This window comes from Panthera pardus, unplaced genomic scaffold, assembly GCF_024362965.1.
Source record: "Panthera pardus isolate Hobbes unplaced genomic scaffold, ASM2436296v1 HiC_scaffold_3, whole genome shotgun sequence".
Taxonomy (NCBI): Eukaryota; Metazoa; Chordata; class Mammalia; order Carnivora; family Felidae; genus Panthera; species Panthera pardus.
In genome coordinates this window covers 51,120,075-51,143,784 of record NW_026526876.1, presented here as the reverse complement: position 1 = coordinate 51,143,784, position 23,710 = coordinate 51,120,075, and the positions used below count along the sequence as shown (strand labels likewise).

At 43.6% G+C, this 23,710-nt stretch overlaps 1 protein-coding gene across 8 annotated transcripts in view; it reads left to right on the top strand.

The window, feature by feature from the left end:
* The first annotated feature begins 13,882 nt into the window (after positions 1-13,882).
* The window catches only part of LOC109251945 (schlafen family member 5-like), a 28,569-nt gene continuing 18,741 nt past the window's right edge, over positions 13,883-23,710 (top strand). For 4 of the 8 annotated variants that reach the window (XM_019423959.2, XM_053892698.1, XM_053892697.1 and 1 more), the window contains exons 1-2: positions 13,883-13,998; positions 14,246-14,444. The gene's annotated coding sequence lies outside the window, so the exon portion shown is untranslated. Of the gene's footprint in view, positions 13,999-14,245; positions 14,445-14,508; positions 14,743-23,710 lie in introns of all 8 variants that reach the window. The other 4 variants (XM_019423962.2, XM_053892699.1, XM_019423960.2 and 1 more) reach the window with 2 other exon arrangements.

The window sequence follows — 23,710 nt, the reverse complement described above, 5'->3', positions numbered from 1 at the left end:
AAATTGTTCACTCTGAGGGTTTGGAGGAGGGGGAAGGTAATGAAGGGCTGAGGCTAGACACTCCCTAACCCATCATCCTGGCTGCCCTGATTTTATCCCTGTGACTCCTGCACCATTGCTCCTGGAGAGCGTGTGTATGGGGTGGGTAGAGGAGGCAGAGTAGAATCCAAATCTCTCTCCTCTCTCTCTTTCTGTCCCTCTCTCTTATCTATCATCTATCATCTATCATCTATCATCTATTTAATCTTTTTTCCCTCTAATTACCTTCGACTGTTATGACTCCTCTACCTCAGGCTTCAGCTACCTTTACACACACACACACACACACACACACACACACACACACACACAGAGGTAGGTTCAAAATAGTCTTCTCCCAGAGGTTGCTCACAGACTTTTCCTAGTTCATTCTAGGATCCATGATGCTTCTCTATAATTCCTCCAGGGTTGACCTTGATGGTTGGAGCCAGAAGCTGGTGCTAAATTACCATCTTGCCAGGAACTCTAGAAATCATATGATATTTAAAAAATTTTTTTTTAATGTTTATTTATTTTTGAGACAGAGAGAGACAGAGCATGAACGGGGGAGGGGCAGAGAGAAAGGGAGACACAGAATCCGAAGCAGGCTCCAGGCTCCGAGCTGTCAGCACAGAGCCCGACGCGGGGCTTGAACTCACGGACCGTGAGATCATGACCTGAGCCGAAGTCGGACGCTTAACCGACTGAGCCACCCAGGTGCCCCATTTCTCTTATCTTTAATGGGTATGGCGCAACCAGGAAGTGCATTGGCTAGGTAGTCAGTTACCTTATTACTTTTTGTTTGTATGGCCTCACTTTTAAAAATTTACCAGGGATGCTTGGGTGGCTCAGTTGGTTGAATGCCTGACTTCAGCTCCTGTCATGATCTCACAGTTGGTGAGTTCGAGCCCTGTGTCAGGCTCTGCGCTGACAGCTCAAAACCTGGAGCCTACTTCAGATTCTCTCTCTCTCTCTCTCTCTCTCTCTCTCTCTCTGCCCCCCCACACTCTCTCTCTCTCTCCCCTCTCAAAAATCAATAAACATTAAAAATCTTTTTAATTTACCTTAAAATGAGTATACCTTATTTTTGGCATGGTTTTAAGTTCATGGCAGAATTGATCAGAAAATACAGAGGGTTCCCATATACCTCCTATCACTACACACACACACAACCTCTCCGGCTGTGGGTATCCCGCACCACAGTGCACACTTGTTACACCCAATGAACCTACATGTACGTACACATCATGATCACCCAAAGTGCACAGTTTATATCGGGGTGCCCTCTTGGTGTTGTGTAATTCATGGGTCTGGACAAATGTATAACGACTTGCATCCACCATTATAGTATCGTACAGAGTAGTTTTGTAGCAGGATTCTCACACAGACAGTCATGACACCAAGGCTTTTTAATTTCCAGGAAGCAACTTTATTCGTGCTGGCACCTCTCAGTTGGGTTCGTAAGGGAACTGAGGCCTGGACGTGGCATAGTTTTTATACATTTTCTATTTTTTTTTTTTTGTCTCCCATATATGGTAACACACACAAACATACAGTCTGTTTAAGTAGTCTCAGTTTACAAGGTCATGAGGGATGTTGTTATGCTGGCACGTAGCCAGGTTACCTTGAAGTTTTCTCTCCTTTTTTTCCCCCCTCTCTCCTTAGGGAGGGGACCCTACCACAGTTTCACTGACCTAAGAATCGTCTGAGGTCATTTCTTGATCTAACAGGTACAGCACATACAGGAAGTCATTCTTTAGGTAAAGTCAGTTTCTATCTCAGAAAGAATCTGAAAGCTCCTCTAGCTGTTGCAGAGCCTGACCCTATTTTGTTTTGTTTCAAAACATCAGAGTAGGGGCACCTGGCTGGCTTAGTGGAAGGCATGGCTCTTGATCTTGGGGTCAGGACTCAAACGCCATGTTGGGCATAAAGCTACTTAAAATAATAACAAACACCAAATGTGTGTATACACACACACACACACACACACACACACACACATTTAAAAAACCCTCAGAGTAAAAGCAAGTATGTGAGCTCAGAGGAAGAGAGAGGGCCAGGGAAGGGAGAGCCCATTTCAGACTCAATGTCTGGTGTCTCCTTATAAGCTTGGTCCTTTTTGCTCGTCCACTTCCTTCCACTGGTGTTTCCAACTCAATAGTGCCTTAGAATTATATTCTTCTCCCTGAAGCAGTTGGTAATTTAAGCCCCAGTCACCTCCAATCCAATCTTGGATCTAATCAATTTCACTTGCTTTGGCTTTTTAAAAATCAGTTTAAAAATGAATACTTCACTGTTGAGTGAATCTCTTCACACTTGACCTGGTGCAAGTGGAATCAGCTGATAAAGTATTTTCTATGCATTTTTTTTGTTGTTATATAGGTTTCTATGCATTTTCATTACATTCTCTGCAAGGCGTGTCTGTACTATTTACAGTTGAAGAGGGAGAAACTCGAAGAAATCAGGTAATTTCCCCAAGGCTTCAGTGTCAGAAACAGTCTGAGTCCACAGACCATGGTTTTTCCACTGCACCAAGCTGTTTAGTGCTTGCAGATTGCATTTGAAAGAGCCCCTAGGTAGACTTGTAAATCATGTATTGACTGAAGACACTAATTGACATAACGCCTTTCTTTCCCTTGCAGAGAGAGTGGTGTGGAAGACAAGTGATCAGACCCAAATGCTACCTAGCCATTCTAGGGCAAAACAACTGTGATGGTTAGTTACAAAGTAGATTTAAGAGAATACAGACAATACATAACTCAAGGCCTCAAACAGGAAACCAATATATATTGGGACGCCTGGATGGCTCGGTCTGTTAAGCCTCTGACTCTTGATTGTAGCTTAGGCCATGATCTCATGGTTTGCGAGATCAAGCCCCGTGTACTGTTTGGGATTCTCTCTCTGCCTTCCCTCTGCCCCTACACTGTTCATGCTCGCTCTCTCTCAAAATAAATAAATAAACATTTTTTTAAAAAAGGAAACTAGGGGCGCCTGGGTGGCTCAGTCGGTTAAGCGGCCGACTTTGGCTCAGGTCATGATCTCGCAGTCCGTGAGTTCGAGCCCCGCGTCGGGCTCTGTGCTGACAGCTCAGAGCCTGGAGCCTGTTTTGGATTCTGTGTCTCCCTCTCTCTCTGACCCTCCCCCGTTCATGCTCTGTCTCTCTCTGTCTCAAAAATAAATAAACGTTAAAAAAAATTTTTTTTAAAAAGGAAACTAATATACATGGGTCATGTTGATTAATGACATTCTGAGCCAATTTTCTACTAAAATCTCTACTGTAACAGACCATTAAAACTTACCTACAGGGATGAGCACTGGGTGTTGTATGGAAACAATTTGACAATAAATTATATTTAATATAAAAAAAACTTATTTACAAACTTTTCATTGGAGCTGAATCTAATTCCAGCTCAACTGTTTTTAAAGTTTTAACATGAGGATGAGCTCATACAATGCCAAAAGTGATCAAGTTTATACTTTAATACTAAGCCCCCTGGAAGTCTGGTCATAACTCTCTGAGACAATAGTAACCAATGTTTTTTCCCAAGTAAAAAAAGTAATAAAATTGGTATAGTCCTGATGTGAAGCATCTCTGCACCTTCATGGAAACATACAATGGCTACAAAATAATGTTTTTATTCAGAACTGGATGGTGTGTGTGCGCGCGTGCGTGTGTGTGTGTGTGTGTGTGTGTGTGTGTTTCAAAATTAACTGGGGTAGGGGCGCCTGGGTAGCTCAGTCGGTTAAGCATACGACTCTTGATTTCCGTGGGGTCGTGATCCTGGGGTCATGGGATTGAGCCCCATGTTAGGCTCTGCGCTGAGCATGGAACCTGCCTGTAGTTCTCTCTTTCTCTGTCTGACTTTGCCCCTCCCCCGCTCACACACGTGCGTCTTTCTCTCAAAAAAATTAAGGTAAATATAAAAAACACAAAATTAACTGGGGCATATTACTATCTCTTCTAAAAATGTGTTTTTGTAGTTTTGTGGAAGGTAGAAGGAATTGTGGAAATATTCAGATGAACACAAAAGTAGAGATAATAATACAGTGAACACCCTTGCACCCATCACTCAGCTTCAACAATTACCCTTTTTTCCAATCATCTTATTTCCACTCAGTTTCATTTTCTAGATGATCTTAAAGCAAATCCTAGACAGCATATTATTTTACTTATAAACATTTCAGCATATATCTTTATCAGATAAGGACCTTTAAAAAGGTATGAGCACCATGCCATTATCACATTTAACAAAATTGCTAATAATTTCTTATTATAATCTAATACCCAGTCAGCCACGGTCAGAGTTCCCTGATCGTCACAGGTTTTTATTCGGTTGGTTGGTTTTTTACGTTTTGTTGTTGTTGAAGTCAGGATCCAAACAAGGTCCACACGATGTGTTTAGTTGACAGGTGACTTAAGTCTCTCATAATCAACACCATTAAGCCCCCTCTTTCCTCCCCTGTGATCTGTTAAAAAAAAAAATCCAGTTCACTTCTCCCATTGAACTTCTCACATTAACAGTTCAGGTGATTGCCTCTTTGTGGTGCCATTGAATTTCTTCCCGCGTGCCTGTGTTTTGTCTCAGACCCAGAAGATTGACCATGTAGGCTCAGTTATGTGTGTGTGCTGGGAGGAAGAGGTGAATCGCTAGAATACCTCATAGGTGGTGCTGCATATCTGCCAATGGACATAATGTCTCATCATAACATTCAGATTGGTGAGCAGGTTGGGTCTCCCTGGGCCAAAATCAAGGTGTCAGGAGGACGGCAGTTCTCTCTGGAGGTCTAGGGGAGAATCCATTTTCCGGCTTTCCCAGCTCCTAGAGGCCTCCAGTGTTCCCTGGCTCTCAACCCCCTTCCATCTTCAAAACCAGCAGTGGCTGGTCAAGTCTTTGTCATCTTGCATCACTCTGACATGGATTCTTCTGTCTCCTTCCACCTGTAAGGCCCCTTGTGATTACAGTGAGCCCTCCCAGATAATCCAGGAGATTCTCTTTATTTTAAGGTCAGTTGGTTAGCAACCTTAATTGTCTCTACAATCTTCATTCCCCCTGTAATGTAGCATAATCTCTAAGGTCCCGGGGATTAGGGTGCGGACATCTTTGGGAGGCTGTTATCCTGCCCACCATACTCATTCTCAGTGAGCTAAAGACCTGAGGGAGGGGACAGAGAGAACATTCTGAGCCACTTTCCTACACTTCCAAGAGCAAATGGAGCATTGGACTCATACCAACTGGGCACCTTTGGGGAAAGCATAATCACCCACTGGGACAGGAACATCAGGATGGTCTTGGAACACAGGGTCAGTGCTGAGAACCCACAGAACTGAGATTCCCCCCCACAGTCTTCTCTGCTGTGTGTGATTTTTTTTTTCAATATATGAAATTTATTGTCAAATTGGTTTCCATACAACACCCAGTGCTCATCCCAAAAGGTGCCCTCCTCAATACCCATCACCCACCCTCCTCTCCCTCCCACCCCCCATCAACCCTCAGTTTGTTCTCAGTTTTTAACGGTCTCTTATGCTTTGGCTCTCTCCCACTCTAACCTCTTTTTTTTTTCCTTCCCCTCCCCCATGGGTTTCTGTTAAGTTTCTCAGGATCCACATAAGAGTGAAACCATATGGTATCTGTCTTTCTCTGTATGGCTTATTTCACTTAGCATCACACTCTCCAGTTCCATCCATGTTGCTACAAAGGGCCATATTTCATTCTTTCTCATTGCCACGTAGTATTCCATGGTGTATATAAACCACAATTTCTTTATCCATTCATCAGTTGATGGACATTTAGGCTCTTTCCACAATCTGGCTATTGTTGAGAGTGCTGCCATAAACATTGGGGTACAAGTGCCCCCATGCATCAGTACTCCTGTATCCCTTGGGTAAATTCCTAGCAGTGCTATTGCTGGGTCATAGGGTAGGTCTATTTTTAATTTTCTGAGGAACCTCCACACTGCTTTCCAGAGCGGCTGCACCAATTTGCATTCCCACCAACAGTGCAAGAGGGTTCCCGTTTCTCCACATCCTCTCCAGCATCTATAGTCTCCTGATTTGTTCATTTTGGCCACTCTGACTGGCGTGAGGTGATATCTGAGTGTGGTTTTGATTTGTATTTCCCTGTTAAGGAGCGATGTTGAGCATATTTTCATGTGCCTGTTGGCCATCCGGATGTCTTCTTTAGAGAAGTGTCTATTCATGTTTTCTGCCCATTTCTTCACTGGGTTATTTGTTTTTCGGGTGTGGAGTTTGGTGAGCTCTTTATAGATTTTGGATACTAGCCCTTTGTCTGATATGTCATTTGCGAATATCTTTTCCCATTCCGTTGGTTGCCTTTTAGTTTTGTTGGTTGTTTCCTTTGCTGTGCAGAAGCTTATCTTCATAAGGTCCCAGTAATTCATTTTTGCTTTTAATTCCCTTGCCTTTGGGGATGTGTCGAGTAAGAAATTGCTACGGCTGAGGTCAGAGAGGTCTTTTCCTGCTTTCTCCTCTAGGGTTTTGATGGTTTCCTGTCTTACATTCAGGTCCTTTATCCATTTTGAGTTTATTTTTGTGAATGGTGTGAGAAAGTGGTCTAGTTTCAACCTTCTGCATGTTGCTGTCCAGTTCTCCCAGCACCATTTGTTAAAGAGACTGTCTTTTTTCCATTGGATGTTCTTTCCTGCTTTGTCAAAGATTAGTTGGCCATACTTTTGTGGGACTAGTTCTGGGGTTTCTATTCTATTCCATTGGTCTATTTGTCTGTTTTTGTGTCAATACCATGCTGTCTTGATGATGACAGCTTTGTAGTAGAGGCTAAAGTCTGGGATTGTGATGCCTCCTGCGTTGGTCTTCTTCTTCAAAATTACTTTGGCTATTCGGGGCCTTTTGTGGTTCCATATGAATTTTAGGATTGCTTGTTCTAGTTTGAAGAAGAATGCTGGTGCAATTTTGATTGGGATTGCATTGAATGTGTAGATAGCTTTGGGTAGTATTGACATTTTGACAATATTTATTCTTCCAGTCCATGAGCAGGGAATGTCTTTCCATTTCTTTATATCTTCTTCAATTACCTGCATAAGCTTTCTATAGTTTTCAGCATACAGATCTTGTACATCTTTGGTTAGATTTATTCCTAGGTACTTTATGCTTCTTGGTGCAATTGTGAATGGGATCAGTTTCTTTATTTGTCTTTCTGTTGCTTCATTGTTAGTGTATAAGAATGCAACTGATTTCTGTACATTGATTTTGTATCCTGCGACTTTGCTGAATTCATGCATCAGTTCTAGCAGACTTTTGGTGGAGTCTATCGGATTTTCCATGTACAATATCATGTCATCTGCAAAAAGCGAAAGCTTGACTTCATCATTGCCAATTTTGATGCCTTTGATTTCCTTTTGTTGTCTGATTGCTGATGCCAGAACTTCCAACACTATGTTAAACAACAGCTGTGAGAGTGGGCATCCCTGTCGTGTTCCTGATCTCAGGGAAAAAGCTCTCAGTTTTTCCCCATTGAGGATGATGTTAGCTGTGGGCTTTTCATAAATGGCTTTTATGATGTTTAAGTATGTTCCTTCTATCCCGACTTTCTCAAGGGTTTGTATTAAGAAAGGGTGCTGGATTTTGTCAAAGGCCTTTGACAGGATCGTATGGTTCTTCTCTTTTCTTTTATTAATGTGATGTATCACGTTGATTGATTTGCGAATGTTGAACCAGCCCTGCATCCCAGGAATGAATCCCACTTGATCATGGTGAATAATTCTTTTTATATGCTGTTGAATTCGATTTGCTAGTATCTTATTGAGAATTTTTGCATCCATATTCATCAGGGATATTGGCCTGTAGTTCTCTTTTTTTACTGGGTCTCTGTCTGGTTTAGGAACCAAAGTAATACTGGCTTCATAGAATGAGTCTGGAAGTTTTCCTTCCCTTTCTATTTCTTGGAATAGCTTGAGAAGGATAGGTATTATCTCTGCTTTAAACGTCTGGTAGAACTCCCCTGGGAAGCCATCTGGTCCTGGACTCTTATTTGTTGGGAGATTTTTGATAACCGATTCAATTTCTTTGCTGGTTATGGATCTGTTCAAGCTTTCTATTTCCTCCTGATTGAGTTTTGGAAGAGTGTGGGTGTTTAGGAATTTGTCCATTTCTTTCAGGTTGTCCAATTTGTTGGCATATAATTTTTCATAGTATTCCCTGATAATTGTTTGTATCTCTGAGGGATTGGTTGTGATCATTCCATTTTCATTCATGATTTTATCTATTTGGGTCATCTCCCTTTTCTTTTTGAGAAGCCTGGCTAGAGGTTTGTCAATTTGGTTTATTTTTTCAAAAAACCAACTCTTGGTTTCGTTGATCTGCTCTACAGTTTTTTTAGATTCTATATTGTTTATTTCTGCTCTGATCTTTATTATTTCTCTTCTTCTGCTGGGTTTAGGCTGCCTTTGCTGTTCTGCTTCCAGTTCCTTTAGGTGTGCTGTTAGATTTTGTATTTGGGATTTTTCTTGTTTCTTGAGATAGGCCTGGATTGCGATGTATTTTCCTCTCAGGACTGCCTTCGCTGCATCCCAAAGTGTTTGGATTGTTGTATTTTCATTTTCGTTTGTTTCCCTATATTTTTTAATTTCTTCTCTAATTGCCTGGTTGACCCACTCATTCTTTAGTAGGGTGTTCTTTAACCTCCATGCTTTTGGAGGTTTTCCAGACTTTTTCCTGTGGTTGATTTCAAGCTTCATAGCACTGTGGTCTGAAAGTATGCATGGTATAATTTCAATTTTTGTATACTTATGAAGGGCTGTTTTGGGACCCAGTATATGATCTATCTTGGAGAATATTCCATGTGCACTCGAGAAGAAAGTATATTCTGTTGCTTTGGGATGCAGAGTTCTAAATATATCTGTCAAGTCCATCTGATCCAATGTGTCATTCAGGGCCCTTGTTTCTTTATTGACCGTGTGTCTAGATGATCTATCCATTTCTGTAAGTGGGGTGTTAAAGTCCCCTGCAATGACCACATTCTTATCAATAAGGTTGCTTATGTTTATGAGTAATTGTTTTATATATCTGGGGGCTCTGGTATTCTGCGCATAGACATTTATAATTGTTAGCTCTTCCTGGTGGATAGACCCTGTAATTATTATATAATGCCCTTCTTCATCTCTTGTTACAGCCTTTAATTTAAAGTCTAGTTTGTCTGATATAAGTATGGCTACTCCAGCTTTCTTTTGGCTTCCAGTAGCATGATAAATAGTTCTCCATCCCCTCACTCTCAATCTAAAGGTGTCCTCAGATCTAAAATGAGTCTCTTGTAGACAGCAAATAGATGGGTCTTGTTTTTTTATCCATTCTGATACCCTATGTCTTTTGGTTGGCGCATTTAATCCATTTACATTCAGTGTTATTATAGAAAGATACGGGTTTAGAGTCATTGTGATGTCTGTATGTTTTATGCTTGTAGCGATGTCTCTGGTACTTTGTCTCACAGGATCCCCCTTAGGATCTCTTGTAGGGCTGGTTTAGTGGTGACAAATTCCTTCAGTTTTTGTTTGTTTGGGAAGACCTTTATCTCTCCTTCTATTCTAAATGACAGACTTGCTGGATAAAGGATTCTCGGCTGCATATTTTTCCTGTTCAGCACACTGAAGATCTCGTGCCAATCCTTTCTGGCCTGCCAAGTTTCAAAGGAGAGATCAGTCACGAGTCTTATAGGTCTTCCTTTATATGTGAGGGCACGTTTATCCCTTGCTGCTTTCAGAATTTTCTCTTTATCCTTGTATTTTGCCAGTTTCACTATGATATGTCGTGCAGAAGATCGATTCAAGTTACGTCTGAAGGGAGTTCTCTGTGCCTCTTGGATTTCAATGCCTTTTTCCTTCCCCAGTTCAGGGAAGTTCTCAGCTATAATTTCTTCAAGTACCCCTTCAGCACCTTTCCCTCTCTCTTCCTCCTCTGGGATACCAATTATGCGTATATTATTTGTTTTTAGTGTATCACTTAGTTCTCTAATTTTCCCCTCATACTCCTGGATTTTTTTATCTCTCTTTCTCTCAGCTTCCTCTTTTTCCATAACTTTATCTTCTAGTTCACCTATTCTCTCCTCTGCCTCTTCAATCCGAGCTGTCGTTGTTTCCATTTTGTTTTGCATTTCATTTAAAGCGTTTTTCAGCTCCTCCTGACTGTTCCTTAGTCCCTTGATCTCTGTAGCAAGAGATTCTCTGCTGTCCTCTATACTGTTTTCAAGCCCAGCGATTAATTTTATGACTATTATTCTAAATTCACTTTCTTTTATATTAGTTAAATCCTTTTTGATCAGTTCATTAGCTGTTGTTATTTCCTGGAGATTCTTCTGAGGGGAATTCTTCTGTTTCGTCATTTTGGATAGTCCCTGGAGTGGTGAGGACCTGCAGGGCACTTCCCCCGTGCTGTGGTGTTTAACTGGAGTTGGTGGGCGGGGCCACAGTCAGACCTGATGTCTGCCCCCAGCCCACCGCTGGGGCCACAGTCAGACTGGTGTGTGCCTTCTCTTCCCCTCTCCTAGGGGTGGGATTCACTGTGGGGTGGGGTGGCCCATCTGGGCTACTTGCACACTGCCAGGCTTGTGGTGCTGGGGATCTGGCGTATTAGCTGGGGTGGGTAGGCAAGGTGCACGGGGGCAGGAGGGGCAGGCTTAGCTCGCTTCTCCTTAGGTGATCCACTTCAGGAGGGGCCCTGTGGCAGCGGGAGGGAGTCAGATCCGCTGCCGGAGGTTTGGCTCCGCAGGAGCACAGCGTTGGGTGTTTGCGCAGAGCAAGCAAGTTCCCTGGCGGGAACTGGTTCCCTTTGCGATTTTGGCTGTGGGATGGGCAGGGGAGATGGCGCTGGCGAGCGCCTTTGTTCCCCGCCAAGCTGAGCTCTGCCTTCCGGGGGCTCAGCAGCTCTCCCTCCCTTTGTCCTCCAGCCTTCCCGCTTTCCGAGCAGAGCTGTTAACTTATGACCTCCCAGATGCTAAGTCGCGCTTGCTGTCGGAACACACTCCGTCCCTCTGCTTTTGCCAGCCAGACTCGGGGGCTCTCCTTGGCCGGCAGGCCGCCCCTCCGCCCCGGCTCCCTCCCGCCAGTCCGTGCAGCCTCTCCGCCCTTCCTACCCTCTTCCGTGGGCCTCTCGTCTGCGCTTGGCTCCGGAGACTCTGTTCTGCTAGTTTTCTGGTGGTTTTCTGGGTTAGTTAGGCCCTGTGTGTGATTTGTATAAACATTTGTAAAGGATGCCTCATCTCTCCTCCAACTACACTTGTTTCGGTGAGGTTTCCACCCCACTTTGTCAAATGGCAAACACCATTCTTAAAAAGTCTTAAGCATGTTTATATAAAATGTATCTTTAAAACTTTGTTGTTTATTGCAAAAAAGTAAAAAGGAAGAAGGTGGCAATATATCTTTGCCCGAAGAGTGAATATTATAAACAAGTTGCTTGGGTTTGAAAGAAAGACTGTGGAAACACTGATAAGATTCTGTGCTAAAACTCATGCCTGCTATGACTGTCAGTCCCCCTAGTAAAAGTCTGACCAGCCACAGTGTCACTGAGCATGGACCCAATCTCCCTGGGTCTCTCATGGAGAATGCTGAATTGGGTTTCATATGGACAAACCTCATGTGCTGGCAGACGTTGCCAACACATGGCAGTGATACTCTGACTTTAATGCAGTATTTCTCTTTCCATGAGAGACTGCCTGAACCTTCTAAGGTGATATGTCTCTTCAATCCCTTCGAAGATGCTATGTCCCTTCTCATTAAGTTGCTCCCTGCTTAGCTCGTTGAAGGAAAAAAAATATATATAAAGTTTGCTTTAACCGTGTGTGTGTGTGTGTGTGTGTGTGTGTGTGTGTGACCAATAGTGGCTCTTGGCATTGCTTACTCGAGCAAACCCGAGTTTTACTTTTAATCTTCAGTAAATACTAAGAATAAATCACATTCTGCCCTCGCCCACCTCCTACCCAAAACAAACAAGCAAACATGCAAGCTTGCTAGAGGGGCAACACTTCATCAAAGCACGACTCCCTTTTCCCAGACCTTCCAGAAGCTTCCAGAGTGTAGGACGGGGAAGGAGCAGTAGAAAGGAAGATGCTGTGATGTGGCAATTATGACCCCAACGTGGGCAGAAGCTGAGGTCTTTTGCAGGAAAAGTTGAGGAGACCTGGATAATGTGGAGACCAAAGGGGATGGATGGAAAGGTGGAAAGGAAGGATCCATTTTTACAGCAGTGAAATGAATGATCTAGATACGTGGATACATCTTTAAAACGAAATGTTAAGGAGTTGGAAGCAAGTTCTGCAGAATATATACAATATGCTACTATCTGCACGTGCTTGCTGTGTGAAACAATTTCATGTATGAGTGACGTATGCACATGTAATAAAAGTACAGAGAATTGTATGAGTGTAGTAACTTCAAATCTAGAAAATCATCTTGGGTATCAGGTGAGTAGGGGACAGGTGGGATGAGGGAATGAGCGAGAGGTACACAAAATTATTGCTGATGTTTTATCATTTAGCTGGGTGGTGAATACATGAGTGTTCAATGTATTATTATTTTCGTACTTTCCATACACCTTAGATATTTGACAATACGTTTAAAAATCAAAAAGCAGAACCCCAGAGATGACTACAGGTGGTGTCCTCTAGACTGTTCTCTTCGCTTTGGTTTTCTGGTAACTGGTCAGCATCCTTGTCTCCCTGGCTTGCCCCAGGTTCTACAGAGTCTCCTGCCAGGAGTGACCACATCCTTTCTGAGCATCGATTTGTTTGTTTGTTTGTTTTCGGTTTATTTATTTAGTTTAATAATCTACAATTATAAATTATAAAGTCCCAATGTGGGACTCAATCCCATGACCCTAAAATCAAGAGTCTCACGCTCCTCCCACTGAGCCAGCCAGGCGCCTCCGCTGCACGGATTTGAACGCGCTTGGGCAACGAGGCAGACTCATCAGAAACCTGTAGTCCTACATTGACATTTTTCCAGCCCATTAGCTCAAAGCTGCGGACTCTCCCGGTGCCCAAGGGTCTGGTTGGAGCTCATCCCTGCACTGGTCTTGAGAAGTGAGCGCGACAGCGAGCGCCCAAGGGGCCAGACTGCCACAGCCCAGATCCTGCCTGCCCCAGGCACCATAGTTGGCCTCAGTTTCCTTAGCCCCACATCCACTGAGACCTGGAGCTCCCAGGGAGAAGGTAGGAGAGTGTTTGCTGGAAGGGCTCCAGCGGTCCTTTGGGCTGGACTCGGGAGTTGGAAGTGAGGAGATGGGGAAACAAACATCTGTTTACCAGAAATTTAAGAGGCCCGAGGAAGACAGAAGGAGGTCACTCGGGAGAGGGGCAGTTGGGAGTCAAGACGGAACTGAATGCTCCAGGGGCCCCCAAATGCTACTTACGCCCCTGGGGGCGCGGGCTCGGATCAGTTCCCAGGCAGCCGACTCCTCGTCCCCTTCCCCTGGCTGCGCCGTTCCTTGGATGCCCGGAAGGGCGGTGCGCGCGGCCGGGTCCCTTACCCCTCGGGGAGCGCGGCACGGAGCCAGACCCTTCGTGAGAGCGCCCAGAACACGTTCGTAATAAAACTAGGATGAACGCCCTGAAAACTGACGGTGTCGCGTAAGACCTGGGTGTGAAGTCTGCAGGAGCAGACGAATCCAAAGGACAATTTCTGTTTTCTTTCACCAAAATGCCATCGCCGGGGCCCTCCGGGGTCCCCCCAAACGGCGACACCCGCGGCCAGTCTCGGGGCCCGGTCATCACCCTTTACAAATTAAAGCACCAGCAAAAGGAGGCCGAATGCAACTTCTCGCCTTGGGGCGGGGGCGAGGGCGGGGACCGGGCGGGGGAAGCGAGAAAGCGGAAGCTTAATTTTCTGTTTCCCGCTCAAACCACCTCCTCACTACCCTAGGACAGAGCTCGAGACTGGTCGGGGCTAGTCGGGCTGGAATCCTGGGGCTGCCGGCCTTTCGAGGAAACACCTGCGGAGCGCGCTGCCAGAGCCTGGGAGGTAGGGGGCAAGGGCTGGAGCGGGGCGGGGGAGGACTGGAGGGAGCGAGGTTGTTCCCGGAACTCCGTCCCTGTTGGCGGGGGGAGGGGGGGGGTGGGGGTGGGCGGGGGGGGGGGTGGGCAGGGGGGACCTGCCAGCTTCAAAAAGTTAATCAGAAAACAGAGAAGCAACAAAAAAGATCCCCCTCTCCCTCCCCCCAAACCCCACGTGTATCCACCAAAAGTAACCAAGGTTGTTGTCCTTGCAGAACTGGGTTCCCAGGTACACAGAAATGGGACTGTTGGTTTGTCCCACTCTCTCCCGCGCGGGGCCCCTCCCCGTGAGGTATAGCCTAGTTCCCCTGGTGTAAAGCGGGCGCCTTGCAGTCAAAATCCTGGTTGCGGACTTGGGAGGTTCCGTCGCATTCTGCCGGAGGGAGGCGCTCTGCTGAGGAGAAACCTTGGCGGGTAAGGCGTCTCCCGCGCTCCTTTGCACAAATCCTGCAAGAGCTGGGCTTCTTTCCCTCCCCAGGTCTGCGCCCGTCTCCCGAGCTCCCCTGCGCTCCTTTCCCGCTCGGGAGCTTTTGCCCTGCAGTCGGTAGCAACTTCCAACGACAGGCGCACAGTGAGAGATCAGGGAGCCGGGAGGCTGGGAACGCCGAGCGAACAGGGGAGGAGCGGGAGGCGCGCAGCGTCACAGCCTAGGTCTTACCACGCTGAGCTTGGTAAAATTTCCCACTGTTCAGGAGCACGAAGAACTTTAGAGGTAAGAACCACATCAGTTACCGGGGCTCCTGAAAGTGAAGCCAGCGAGTTTGTGGCCCGGGGACAAGATAGGGTCAGTGTTCATTGTATTACAAGAAGCTGCGTTCCCAGGATGCCTGTAAGCCCCTGGCTTGCAAGGTCAGTCTTCAAACAGTAACGGCGTGGGGGCAGGGTAGGAGGATTCCCAGGGCAGTCCACAAAGCCCTGTATCCCCCAACAAGTGGCTAAAAGAACTCCCGTGGATTCTGTCCAGAGAGGCTAAGCTGCGGTGAATGACTCCATTCCCCGTTTGTACATGACTGTCATAGGACGCAGAAGGGACTCCTTGCATTGGAGTGCCTAAGAGAGGGGGATGCCTAACGGTGCCCCCCCGCCCACTGATGGCAGGTCTCACAGCGAAGCCTCTACAAGGAGATGGCGGTTCTGGCTAATGTTGGCGAGGCTATGGCTGCCTTGAAAAAGGAAAGAGAAAATGGTTCCTCTTCAGTCTGCAGGGGGCAGAGGTGAGAGCTCCTGTGGCCAGATGAGCCGCTAAGCGTGATAACGTCCTGTGTCAGAAGTGTTCCTTAAAATGTCACAAGACTCTTCTTTTGTTTAAAGAAGAAGATGAAAAATCACTTTAAAAAATTAGAAGAAAAAAGAAGGGGACACCTGGGTGGCTCAGTCGGTTGAGCATCCGACTTTGGCCCAGGTCATGATCTCACATTTGGTGGGTTCGAGCCCCGCATCGGGCTCTGTGCTGACAGCTCAGAGCCTGGAGCCTGCTTCAGATTCTGTGTCTCCCTCTCTCTGGTCACGCTCTGTCTCTCTCCCTCTCAAAAATAAATAAACATTTTTAAAAATTAAAAAAAAAGAAAATGGACAATCACAAGTTTTAGTACCTTTTGCGAATCAAAGAAGAGTGAAATGTGATGATAGGCTCCTGGCCGGAATATGAAATGCACAGGTGTTTATGCCTACCAGAAAATAGAAATGGGGCACCTGGGTGGTTCAGTTGGTTAAGCCAACAACCCTTGATTTCGGCTCAGGTCATGATCCTAGGGTTGTGGAATCCAGCCCTGCAGCTGGCTCAGTGCTGAGCCTGGAACCTGATTGAAATTCTCTCTCTGCCCCTCTCCCCCGTGTGCTTTCTCTCTCTAAAATAAAATAAAACTAAACTTAAAAAAAGAAAGAAAGAAAACAGTAATCAATTGCAGTATTGTTGTCATAGCAACAGGAAGTTAAGTTTACAACCATTCATAGTTATAGTATCCCTCAAGGCTAATGCACATGATCACAGGCCAGAGCAACAGTCTCTGAAGACCAGGTGTCTTAAGAGGATTCCTTTGCTAGGGGAAAAAAAAAATCAACAAGGGGAATTTTATGAAATGGAATACTTCCTGCTTTTATGCACCCGTAATGGAAGGGACAGCATTTTCTCTTATTTTGCTGAGGTAATTTTCACTGGCAATTAGGAGTGCCTGCTGTTTTCCATGCCAACCACTAGATTTCCACTGAGAAGGGAGTTGGCAGGCCTGAAAAGTGTAAATTCACAATTTGCAAGGGAAAAGACAGGGTGGGGTGGTGGTTACTAGCGAATGAATATGGGGCATGCCAAGGTGTCCTTTTGGAGTATGCACGATTTGGGGCTTCAATACCCTAGTCCTATCAAAGGTTTAGTTTCTATGGAAAAATATTAGTAATAACAGGCACATCAATTTCTACTGGTTTTTGAGCTAAGCATATTATAACAAAATATGTTTTACTTTGTTTTCACCATCATTCATACATGTAATTTTTTTAAGTTTATTTACTTATTGGAGAGAAGAGAGAGAGCATGGGGAGGAGCAGAGAGAGAGAGAGAGAGAGAGAGAGAATCCCAAGCAGGCTCTGCGCTGACAGGGCACTAACTGATCTCACTAACTGAGAGATCTTGATCTGAGCTGAAATCAAGAGTTGGATATTTAACTGACTGAGCCACCCAGGTGCCCCTCAGATATGTAATTTTTAATAGCTTTATTGGGGTATTGTTGACACGAAATAAACTACACATATATTTTTTTAAGTAAAGCTCTACACCCAATGTGGGGCATGAACTCAGACCCCAAGAACAAAAACATGTTCTACTAATTAAGCAGTCCGGTGCCCCTCAACTGCACATATTTAAAGTGTACAAGCTGGGGCACCTGGGTGGTTCAGTCAGTTAAACATCTGACTCTTGATTTCAGCTCAGGTCACGATCTCACAGTTGGTGAGTTCTAGCCCCGTGTTGGGCTCTGGGTGACAGCATGGAACGTGCTTGGGATTCTCTCTCTCTCTCTCTCTCTCTCTCTCTCTCTCTCTCTCTCTCCCCCTCCCTCCCTCTCTCCCTCTCCCTCTCCCTCTCCCTCCCGCCCCCCTCTCTCTCTCTGCCCCTCCCCCACTGTTATGAACATTCAGCACAGGTCTTTGTATGGAAATACGTTTTCATTTTTCATGGGTAAATACTTAGGTGTGAAATGGCTGAGTTATATGGTAAGTGTGTGAAACTATCAAAGTCTTTTCTAAAATGGTTGTATTTATGTTCCCACCAGGAGTGTACGAGAGTTCCCTTTTCTCCATATGCTTGCCACACCTTGTATGGTTAGTCATTTTAGCTATTCTGATAAGTGAGTAGTGCTATCTCAGTGGAGTTTTATTTGCCATTTCCTAATAACTGATGATGTTGAACAATATTTCATGTACTTATTTGCTCTTCATATATCTTCTTTGGTGAAATATCTGTTCAAATCTTTTATCCATCAAAAAAATTTAAAAAAAATTTTTTTAATGTTTTTATTTTATTTTTGAGAGAGGGACAGAGTGCAAGTGGGGTAGGGGCAGAGAACGAGGGAGACAGAATGTGAAGCAGGCTCCAAGCTCTGAGCTGTCAATGCAGAGCCTGACGCGGGGCTTGAACTATTGGACTGCGAGATCATGACCTGAGCCCAAGTTGGATGCCCAACCGACTGAGCCACTCAAGTGCCCCTAAAAAAATGTTTTTAAATGTTTATTTCTTTTTGAGAGAGAGAGCGAGGGAGGGGTAGAGAGAATCACAAGCAGGCTCTGCTCTGAGAGCTGCAAGCCCGATACGGGGCTCAAACTTACAAATGGAGAGATCGTGACCTGACCTGAGACCAAGAGTTGGATGCTTAACCAACTGAGCCACCCAGGCACCCCATTGTACTTTAAAAAATTTTTTTAATATAACTTATTTTCAAGTTAGCTAACATACAGTATATACAGTGTGCTCTTGGTTTCAGGGGTAGATTCCCGTGATTTGTTACTTACATACAACACCCAGTGCTCATCCTAACAAGTGCCTATCTCAATGCCCATCATCCATTTTCTCCTCTCCCCCGCCACCCCCATTAATCCTCCATGTGTTCTCTGTATTGGGTTTGCTTCCCTCTGTTTGAAATTATTTTCCCCCTTCCGTTCCCCCATGGCCTTCTGTTAAGTTTCTCAAGTTCCACATATGAGTGAAAACATATGATATCTGTCTTTCTCTGACTGACTTACTTCACTTAGCATAATACCCTCCAGTCCCATCCACGTTGTTGCATCCATTCTCCATTTTTAAATCGGGTTGTTTTCTTATTATTGCCTTTCAAGAATTCTGTATCTAATCTAGATACAAATGATCAGATATATCATTTGGAAATATTTTCTTCTGGTCAGGGGCTTGTATTTTCATTCTCTTAACGGGTGTCTTTCAAAAAGGTGTTCTTGAAGTCCAACATATTCATTTTCTCTTTTATGTACTGTACATTTAGTGACATCTCTAAAAAAATGTCTGCCAAGCCCAAGGTAAAAATATTTTCTCCGATGTTGTCCTCCAGAGGTTTTGAGGTCAAGAGACTGAACATACAAATGGACACTGGTCAGACCATATATGAACACAGAACTCTTGACCCACAATGCAGGAGCAACCACCTCCAGAAGCTAAACCACAGCCCATGCAGCAAAAGTGCTCAGGACTTGGTTAACAACTCCCAGATTCCCTGGTATGTGGCCCCACTTCTAACTCAGAAGGAACCAAAGAAAGCTAAACAGGCTTCCAAACCAGTCACATAAGATGTGCCATTTCTAGTAAGCTCACTTCCAGCTTCCCTAGAAAAACAACTTCAAATCAGGGCTTACCTGGGCGAGTGCCTCCCCCTTCTTCTCTCACTATAAAGCTTCCCCAGTCCCCTGCCTGCCTCTGAGTCTCTGCCATCGCAAGTGGCTGACTCCCTTGTCACAGTGCACTCTGAATAAATAGCCTCTCATTATTCCCATTTGGGCAGTCTTCATTTATTTCCACATAGTTTCACGTTTTACATTTAGACCTGTGACACATTTTAAATAAATTTTTGTAAACGGCATCAAATATGAATTGGGGTTCATTTCTGTTGTATGTGGATGTCCAATTGTTCCAGTCCTCTTTGTTGAAAAAGTAATTACGCTTTCTCCACTCGGCATCTTTGTTGTCCATATGTATGTGGGTCTATTTCCAGACCCTTTCTTCCCTGAATGTTTGTCTTTATACTGGTTCCACACTGTCTTGTTTACTATAACTGTATTATAAGGCTTGAAATCATTTAATGTTAGTATTTCCATTTTATTCTTCTTTTAGAGAGATTTAAGTTTAAAATATCTTATGTATTTCCAGTGTTCTTTCTTGCTTTGTGTATATTCATTTTCCAACTAGTATCATTTTCCTGCTGCCTGAAGGCTGGCTTTTGCATTTCTTACATTGGAGTTCTACTACAAATAAATTCTTTCAGCTTTTATCAGTTTGAGAAAGTTTTTATATCACCTTCTTTTTCGATTAATTTTTAAAATTGAAATGAAACTCATAATAAAAATTAATCATTTATTTTATATTTTCTTAAAAATTTTAATGTTTATTTATTTTTGAGAGATAGAGCATGAGTGGGGGAGGGGCAGAGTGAGAGGGGGACACAGAATCCAAAGCAGGGTCTAGGCTCTGAGCTCTTAGCACAGAGCCCGATGTGGGGCTTGAACTCACAAACTGCGAGATCATGACCTGAGCTGAAGTCAGATGCTTAACCGACTAGGCCACCCAGGTGCCCTAGAATTAATCATTTTAAAGTGAACAAATCAGCAGCATTTAGGACATTCACAGTATTGTACAACCGCCACCTCCATCAACCTTCAAAATATTTTCATCACACCCAAATAAAACGTCATTGAACGACTATGCACCAGCCCCCTCTTCCTCTAGCACTTGGCAATCAACCCTCTTCTTTCTGTTTCAATGACTTTATCCATTCTGTGTATTTCTCATAAATGAAATTTTACAATATGTGACTGTCTTAGTTCAGGCTGCTATGACAAAAATACCATAGACTGGGTGGCTTAAACAGTGAACATGTATTCATCACAATTCTGGAGGCTAGGAAGTCCAAGATCAAGGTATCGGCTGATCTGGTCTGGTGAGGAAAATTCCTGGTTTGCAGATAACTGCCATGGTGGAGAGAGCAGAGAGAGAGGAAGCAAGCTCTCTTGTACTTCTTCTTATCATGGCACTAGACTCATAATTAGGGTTCCACCCTCATGGCCTAATTACCTCCACAGAGTTCACAGCAGCTAAGACCATCCCCATGGGGATTAGGGTTTCAACATATGAATTCCTGGGGGGGGGATATAAATATACGGTCCATAGAGTGACCTTTTGTGTCTTGCTTCTTTCACTTAGGATAATGTTTTCAAGGTTCTCCCATGTTGAAGCATGTCAGTACTTAACTCCTTTTTATGGCTGAATACTATTCTATTGTGTGGTTTGTAGCACATTTTGTTTATCCATTCATGTGTTGATGGCCATTTGAGTTGTTTCCACCTTTTGACCTTTGTGAATAGTTCTGGTATGAACATTTATGACTTATTTGAGCCTAAAGGATTTGCTGGATCAGATACTAATTCTATGTTTAACTTTTGTTGTTTTTGTTGTTTTAGAGAGAGAGGGTGAATGGGGGAGGGGCAGAGTGAGATAGATGATAGATAGATAGATAGATAGATAGAAGGAAGGAAAGAAAGAAAGAAAGAAAGAAAGAAAGAAAGAAAGAAAGAAAGAAAGAAAGATATGTAGAGAACCTTAACCTCGATCCCCTGACCCTGGGATCATGACCTGAGCTGAAATCAAGAGTTGGACACTCAACCAACTGAGCCATGCAGGTGCCTCTACACTTAACTTTTTGAAGACTCTTCAAACTGCTTTTCACAATGACTGCTTCCTTTTTACATTCCAGCAGCAGTGATTCCTGTTTCTCTACCTCCTCACCAATACTTGTTATTTTCCTTCTATCATCATCATCATCATCATCATCATCATCATCATCACCATCCTGATAGGTGTGAAGTGGTATCTCATTGTGGTTTGGGTTTGTGTGTGCCTAATGACTAATGGTGTTAAGCATCTTTTCATATGCTTATTGGCAATTTGTAAATCTTCTTTGGAGAAACATCTATTCAAGTCCTTTGTCCATTTAAAAAAATGGATTGTTTGTCTTTTTGTTGTTAACTTAATTTTTGAAAAACATTTTCACTGGGTATAGAACTCTAGGTTCATAGTTTGTTTTTCTTTCATTGGTTTAAAGACGTTTATCCATTATCTTGTTTTGTTTCTGAAAAAGAACAAAACAAAACAACAACAACAAAAAATCCTAATGTCATCCTTTGTCCTTCTGTGTGTGTAATGTATCTTTTTCCTCTGGTTGCTTTTAAGATTTTTCTCGTTATCATTGGTTTTGGTCAGTTAAATGAAGATGCACTTTGGTATTGTTTTCTTTGTATTTTTAGTGCTTGGAGCTTGTTGAATATTGTGGATCTTGATCTTAATTTTTTACAAGTTACACCAAATTTGGAAAATTTTCAGCCATTTTTTCTTTTAAAATGTTTTTCTTATTTTAGAGAAGAGAGTGATCTAGTCCCTGGTACTCTATTCTGTCTGGGAGTGGGAGTCTCATGTGTGTAGTTTTGAGAGTCATAGTTTCATAAGACATAATAAGAAAATCAGTGGCCTCTTACCCTCTACTCTGCCCCCTTTTTCTGCTCTCTGGGCATCCTCTTGCCTCTTTGGCTTTTTTGTTCAGAATTACTTATATATTTCTAAACAACATGCTTATGTTTACACACCTCCCCCCCGCCCCCACCTTAAATGCTGTCTGTTTCTGGAGATAATGACCTCCCTCCTCCACATTTCACTACCCCTTTTCTCCCTACATCCTGCCAGTATGATTACGTCATCATTTCCGGTCAGAACAATATTCAGAGTTGATAATATTATGACTGTCATTTTGTTTATAGCTATGCCATGTAATCGGTTACAGGTATGGTTTTTTTTTTTCCCAAACAAATGTAGACTTTATTGTTTTTATTTTATTTTTTTAATATTTATTTATTTTTATTTATTTTTTAATATATGAAATTTACTGTCAAATTGGTTTCCATACAACACCCAGTGCTCATCCCAAAAGGTGCCCTCCTCAATACCCATCACCCACCCTGCCCTCCCTCCCACCCCCCATCAACCCTCAGTTTGTTCTCAGTTTTTAACGGTCTCTTATGCTTTGGCTCTCTCCCACTCTAACCTCTTTTATTTTTTTTTCCTTCCCCTCCCCCATGGGTTTCTGTTAAGTTTCTCAGGATCCACATAAGAGTGAAACCATATGGTATCTGTCTTTCTCTGTATGGCTTATTTCACTTAGCATCACACTCTCCAGTTCCATCCACGTTGCTACAAAAGGCCATATTTCATTTTTTCTCATTGCCACGTAGTATTCCATGGTGTATATAAACCACAATTTCTTTATCCATTCATCAGTTGATGGACATTTAGGCTCTTTCCATAATTTGGCTATTGTTGAGAGTGCTGCTATAAACATTGGGGTACAAGTGCCCCTATGCATCAGTACTCCTGTATCCCTTGGGTAAATTCCTAGCAGTGCTATTGCTGGGTCATAGGGTAGGTCTATTTTTAATTTTCTGAGGAACCTCCACACTGCTTTCCAGAGCGGCTGCACCAATTTGCATTCCCACCAACAGTGCAAGAGGGTTCCCGTTTCTCCACATCCTCTCCAGCATCTATAGTCTCCTGATTTGTTCATTTTGGCCACTCTGACTGGCGTGAGGTGATATCTGAGTGTGGTTTTGATTTGTATTTCCCTGATAAGGAGCGATGTTGAGCATCTTTTCATGTGCCTGTTGGCCATCCGGATGTCTTCTTTAGAGAAGTGTCTATTCATGTTTTCTGCCCATTTCTTCACTGGGTTATTTGTTTTTCGGGTGTGGAGTTTGATGAGCTCTTTATAGATTTTGGATACTAGCCCTTTGTCCGATATGTCATTTGCAAATATCTTTTCCCATTCCGTTGGTTGCCTTTTAGTTTTGTTGGTTGTTTCCTTTGCTGTGCAGAAGCTTTTTATCTTCATAAGGTTCCAGTAATTCACTTTTGCTTTTAATTCCCTTGCCTTTGGGGATGTGTCGAGTAAGAGATTGCTACGGCTGAGGTCAGAGAGGTCTTTTCCTGCTTTCTCCTCTAAGGTTTTGATGGTTTCCTGTCTTACATTCAGGTCCTTTATCCATTTTGAGTTTATTTTTGTGAATGGTGTGAGAAAGTGGTCTAGTTTCAACCTTCTGCATGTTGCTGTCCAGTTCTCCCAGCACCATTTGTTAAAGAGACTGTCTTTTTTCCATTGGATGTTCTTTCCTGCTTTGTCAAAGATTAGTTGGCCATACGTTTGTGGGTCTAGTTCTGGGGTTTCTATTCTATTCCATTGGTCTATGTGTCTGTTTTTATGCCAATACCATGCTGTCTTGATGATGACAGCTTTGTAGTAGAGGCTAAAGTCTGGGATTGTGATGCCTCCTGCTTTGGTCTTCTTCTTCAAAATTACTTTGGCTATTCGGGGCCTTTTGTGGTTCCACATGAATTTTAGAATTGCTTGTTCTAGTTTGAAGAAGAATGC